This window comes from Triticum aestivum, chromosome 2D (genome assembly GCF_018294505.1).
Source record: "Triticum aestivum cultivar Chinese Spring chromosome 2D, IWGSC CS RefSeq v2.1, whole genome shotgun sequence".
Lineage (NCBI taxonomy): Eukaryota > Viridiplantae > Streptophyta > Magnoliopsida > Poales > Poaceae > Triticum > Triticum aestivum.
The window spans coordinates 593,101,597-593,108,223 of record NC_057799.1 but is presented as its reverse complement, the minus strand read 5'-3'; positions in this window follow the sequence as shown (position 1 = coordinate 593,108,223).

The window sequence follows — 6,627 nt, the reverse complement described above, 5'->3', positions numbered from 1 at the left end:
CACGTACCGATCCCCACCACTAGTACTGTTCGTCAACATGGATGATTCAAGTTCTGATCGACACCCGAGATCAATTTTTTATTATTAAAAGACAGGGAAATCATCTTGAAATTGTGATCATCTGTTTGGCAAGAGCACCAATTGACGGAGTAATTGATGCATACATTTGCATATGTGCTCCCTTCTGGTTCCAATTCACTAGTCAGTCAGTGCCATTTTAACATGCATGATGCATGGATCCAGTCTAAATGTTGTTTATCATTGTTATTTTATGTTGTTGGGGGAGTATTTTGAGAGTGTGCGTGTGTTGCAAAATGGCATGTTTACACCCATCTGATACGTACTAGCTAGCAATTTGAACATAGAATTGAGACTACATATACTTGAGTTGTACTACTCTACATTTTCCGATCTTTATTTACCTTTGCCCTACTAGCAGCGCACACGCAAGCACTAGCAAAAGCAAATGCGCCGCCCCCATCACAGTGACTCGCGCACTACTCCACGCATGAACCCTAGGCTCTAGCAATGCCTGCCTGACAATCAGTTGGGTCACCGTATATATTAACTCGGACGGAATTGATCCCTCAGCTCAGCAGACCATGTGATCGATCGATCAGCAGTCACATAACTTTTGGCATGCAGGATCGCCACGGAATCGGCAAAAACCAGCGAGTCAGTCAAGAGAAGCACGCAGCTAGACTCAGATCCAAAGAATGAGATCCGTCTCATAGCCATGATCGATAGCCTTTTGCACGTACTAGTAGGCACAGCAGCAGCAGTGCGACTAGTATAACATTTTGTGTCCATGTCAAGCATGTGCTGTACTCCTCCGTAGAGAGGCCCTGCGTGAGAGAGACCCAAAGCCACGCGCACCGCGCATGCAGGAGGGGCCGCTTCATTCCACACAGCTACGTAGAGTAGCGGTGAACATGTACGTGCAGCCCTGGGTGCCCACCCTGTGAAATCTTCTCAGTGATGCAACCCTGATCTCCTCTCCCTCCCTCTCTCTATCTCTAGCTAGGGATCTGGGCGAAGCAGGAGCATGATTACCCTAGAGGAGCTCCCCTCTCTCTCTTCTCCTTTCTACACCTGCGCCTATCTGTCGCTGAAACACATAGGCCCTTCCTGTTGAAGGCCCTGTTCCCTTCTCTCTCTCTCTCTCTCTCTCTCTCTCTCTCTCTCTCTCTCGCCCCTCTCTGCCTGCATTGAATTGTTTGGGGGCCTGCAAGGGCTTGTGTGACTTCAGTGGAAGCCATCGAGTGCTTCTCGTTTTGTATGATAGGGAGAGGAGTGGAGAATAACCCTGTGGTCACATGGAATGCTGCTCCATGGCCGGGGCCAGGCAAAACGGCCACTGCAAACGCTGAAAGGGACTCGGAGAGGTTGACAGCAGCTTCTATATATAGATCTGGGTAGAATCAGTTGGTTAACTCTGGCTAAAGAAGTTGCTTATTAGTACTCTTCGTACCAGTAGTACTACTCCACCCTGCTTAGAGTGCAGAAAAATTAGCTCTACCAAACCCCCAAACTTGGATAATATACTCTAGAATTTTCTTTTGGTTATACGTAATCGTATGCTAGAATCGGCTATCAAGATATTTGTTAGAACTTAGTATAATTTAAAGAACTATATGGAGAATTTTATTTTTGAATATTTGGTACATGTAAACACATTCTCACATGTGTACATCATAAATTAACCCTTGGATGCATGGGATTTTATCATGCTTTATTTTCCTCACACACACAAATATTATATGTAAAGAAAAATAAAAGGTGCAGTATTGTAAAGGAAAAAGACTAAGTTTTGTTACAAAATACGATTGATATATAGTTTATTACTTAGTCCTTCCGTCCCAAAATAAGTGTCCCAAAATACACCCCTCTCTCATCACCCACTGCCAGAGTATGATAAAACCTTTAAAACTCAGCGGGCCTAGGCTTTGCCAAACTACCATCAGAAGGAAGCAAGCATATTTCACAAAATTCAGTAAGCGGTATCTGATGGAATTCGACATATAAATTAAACTGCACCTCAGGGGGATTATGCCTAGGAAGAAAATTAAAACTTTGCACAAAGGTATTTGTGAGGAGATGATACTGTTCGCAATCAGCTGTGATGAAGTCTGTGAGACCGGCATTAGCAGCATAGTGTGCAAACTCTTGAAGGATTCCGGCCTCTTCCATGAACGGGGTGTGCGGCCATTCGCACGGCCGTACTTCCGCCAACCTCTGGGTATGGAGATCATTGTCAGATGACTCCCTAATAACTCCCTTGGAGTTCTTCTTGGAAGCAAACTTCCTAAAGATATTCATGGTTTTCCTATGAACAAAAATTCTGAAATTTTTAGTCCACCAAATTTTCTCAATAAAACCCTACAAGATTGATAGCAACTACTCATAGGGATACATAGAGGCCATAGCAAGCATTTAAACTCCTTAGAACTCTAAGAATTCAACATGCAAGCTCATCTACAACATCACCAAGAGTAGCTAATTATTCAAAATATAAACCACTAAAACAAAAACTAATTGGATAAACGGTGGAGTCACATACCAAGCAACAATCCCCCAAAACAGTTTCGAAAATGGAGCTTTGAGCAAAGAGATCAAAATCCGCGGGTTTGAGAGCAAGAACACGAGAGAGAGAGAGAGAGAGAGAGAGAGAGAGCAATGGTGAATTTTTTCTGGAGGTAGGTGATGATGTGGTGTGAAGAGATAAATGAGGGGTCCCAAGTGGGGACCACAACCCACCAGGGCGCGCCTGGGGGTCATGGCGCGCCCAGGTGGGTTGTGCCCACCTGGTACACCTCCCTCTGATATTATTTGCACCAGAAATTCTTAAATATTCAAGAAAATCGTATTAAATTTTCAGAGCATTCTAAGAAATTTTATTTTTGGGTCATTTTTTTATTCCATGGAAAATTCAGAAAACAAACAGAACATGGCATTTTATTTTATTTAACTAATAAAAATAGAAAACAAAAGGTAGGGACAGAAGGTAGTGCTCACTAAATTCATCAACTTCATACCTCTAAAAAATGATCCATTAATAAGGTTGATCAAGTCTTATTAACAACCACTTTCGATTAGCATGAAACCGAAGAACTTTCCTAAATCACTAAGTTACCTCAACGGGGATATGAATGTCCCCAACAATAAGCATTTCATACTTCTTTTTAACAGTAGGTAGAGGTAGTTGAAAACTTCCAATAGTGATTGTAGGAGATTTTTTCAATAACATTAATACCACTCACTTGAAATTGTTTCTTCGGAAAGTGCACCGTATGCTCATTACCATTGATATGAAAAGTGACCTTGCTTTTATTGCAATCAATAACAGCCCCTGCAGTATTGAAGAAGGGTCTACCAAGGATAATCGACATGTTGTCGTCCTCGGGCATCTCAAGTATAACAAAGTTAGTCAAAATAGTAACATTAGCAACAACAACGGGCACATCCTCACAGATACCGATAGGTATGGCAGTTGACTTGTTAGCCATTTGCAAAGATATTTCAGTAGGTGTGAGTTTATTCAAATCAAGTCTTTTATATAAAGAGAAATGCATAACACTAACGCCAGCTCCTAAATCACATAAAGCAGTTTTCACATAATTTCTTTTGATGGAGCAAGGTATAGTTGGTATTCCCGGATCTTGAAGTTTTTTAGGTACTCCATCTTTAAAAGTATAATTAGCAAGCATAGTGGAGATTTCAGCTTCCGGTATTTTTATCTTATTGGTGATGATGTCTTTCATGTACTTTGCATAAGAAGGCATTTTAAGGATATCAGTCAAGCAAGTACGCAAAAAGACTGGCCTCAACATTTCAGCAAAGCGTTCAAATTCTTCGTCATCTTTATTTTCAGTTGACTTTGGTGGAAAAGGCATAGGCTTTTTAACCCACGGTTCTCTTTCTTTACCGTGTTTTCTAGCAACAAAGTCTCTTTTATCATATCTTGTATTCTTGGGTTGTGGGTTATCAATATCGACAGCTGGTTCTATTTCAACATCATTATCTGGTTCTTTTTCATTGTTTGGTTGAGTATCTTCATGAACATCAGCATTATCTTTTTCATTATCACTAGGTGAATGTTCATTCCCAGATTGAGTTTCAGCATCAGAAATAGAAACATCATTATCATTATCAGGAGGTTTTTCTACTTCAGGTTCACTAGAAGCATGCAAAGTCCTATCATTTTTCTTTTTTTTTCTTCTTTTTAGAAGGACTACGTGTATCAGTGTTGGCTCTTTGTGAATCTTGTTCAATTCTTTTTGGGTGTCCCTCAGGATAAAGTGGTTCTTGAGTCATTCTACCTCCTCTATTCATTACTCTAACAACATGATCATTGATATTATTATTCATTTCATCAAGATATTCTCTTTGAGATTTAGCAACTTGTTCTAACTAGGTTTGAACCATAGAAGCATGCTTTCCCACACCTCTAACATCATTTGAGATTCTAAATAACAAGTCACTCAAGCGAGCAATCATATCGGAATTATATTTCAATTGTTTCATAACATTTGCATTGAAGTGATCTTGTTTTCTAATGTAATTCTCAAACTCATAAAGGCAATGGCTAGGGTGCATATTGTGAGGATTATCATTGTCATTGAATTTCATTAAAGAATTTACCTCTACCACCTTGGGTGGTGGTGGTGTATCAAGCCCATGTATTTCTTCAATAGGAAGTAAATTTTTGACATCCTCAGCTTTAATACCTTTTTCCTTCATGGATTTCTTTGCCTCTTGCATATCTTCAGGACTAAGATATAATATACCCCTCTTCTTCGGAGTGGGCTTAGGCGGTGGTTCGGGAAGAGTCCAATCATCATAATTTTTCAATATGTTATTCAAATAATTCTCCAGCTTGTCCAATAGTTCGTTCCCTGAAAACACAACCAGCACAACTATCTAGGAAATCCCTAGAAGTATTGGTTAGTCCATTATAGAAGATATCAAGTATTTTATTTTTCTTAAGAGGATGACCAGGCAACGCATTAAGTAATTGGCAAATCCTCCCCCAAGCTTGTGGGAGACTCTCATCTTTAATTTGCAGAAAGTTAAATATTTCCTGTAAGGCAGCTCGTTTCGTATGAGGAATAAAATATTTTCCAGAGAAGCAGTAAATCATATTCTTGAAGGAAATATGCCCTAGAGGCAATAATAAAGTATTATATATTACCTTGTATCATGATAAATGTTTATTATTCATGCTAGAATTGTATTAACCGGAAACATAATACATGTGTGAATATATAGACAAACAGAGTGTCACTAGTATGCCTCTACTTGACTAGCTCGTTAATCAAAGATGGTTATGTTTCCTAGCCATAGACATAAGTTGTCATTTGATTAACGAGATCACCTCATTAGGAGAATGACGTGATTGACTTGACCCATTCCGTTAGCTTAGCACTCGATCGTTTAGTATGTTGCTATTGCTTTCTTCATGACTTATACATGTTCCTATGACTATGAGATTATGCAACTCCCGTTTACCGGAGGAACACTTTGTGTGCTACCAAACGTCACAACGTAAATGGGTGATTATAAAGGTGCTCTACAGGTGTCTCCAAAGGTACTTGTTGGGTTGGCGTATTTCGAGATTAGGATTTGTCACTCCAATTGTCGGAGAGGTATCTCTGGGCCCACTCGGTAATGCAGATCACTATAAGCCTTGCAAGCATTGTGACTAATGAGTTAGTTGTGGGATGATGTGTTACGGAACGAGTAAAGAGACTTGCCGGTAAAGAGATTGAACTAGGTATCGAGATACCGACGATCAAATCTCGGGCAAGTAACATACCGGTGACAAAGGGAACAACGTATGTTGTTATGCGGTCTGACCGATAAAGATCTTCGTAGAATATGTGGGAGCCAATATGGGCATCCAGGTCCCGCTATTGGTTATTGACCGGAGACGTGTCTCGGTCATGTCTACATAGTTCTCGAACCCGTAGGGTCCGCACGCTTAACGTTACGATGACAATTTTATTGAGTTTTGATGTACTGAAGGAGTTCGGAGTCCCGGATGAGATCGGGGATATGACGAGGAGTCTCGAAATGGTCGAGACGTAAAGATCGATATATTGGACGACTATATTCGGACTTCGGAAAGGTTCCGAGTGATTCGGGTATTTTTCGGAGTACCGGAGAGTTACGGGAATTCGTATTGGGCCTTAATGGGCCATACGGGAAAGGAGAGAAAGGCCTCAAAAGGTGGCCGCACCCCTCCACATGGTCTGGTCCGAATTGGACTAGGGAAGGGGGGCGCACCCTTCCTTCTTTCTCCTTCCCCCTTCCCTTCTCCTACTCCCACAAGGAAAGGAGGAGTCCTACTCCCGGTGGGAGTAGGACTCCCCCCCTATGGCGCGCCTCTCCCCTTGGCCGGCTGCCTCCCCCTTGCTCCTTTATATACGGGGGCAGGGGGCACCCCAGAGACACAACAATTGATCCTTGAGATCTCTTAGCCGTGTGCGGTGCCCCCCTCCACCATATTACACCTCGATAATACCGTTGCGGAGCTTAGGCGAAGCCCTGCGTCTGTGGAACATCATCATCGTCACCACGCCGTCGTGCTGACGAAACTCTCCCTCCACACTCGGCTGGATCGGAGTT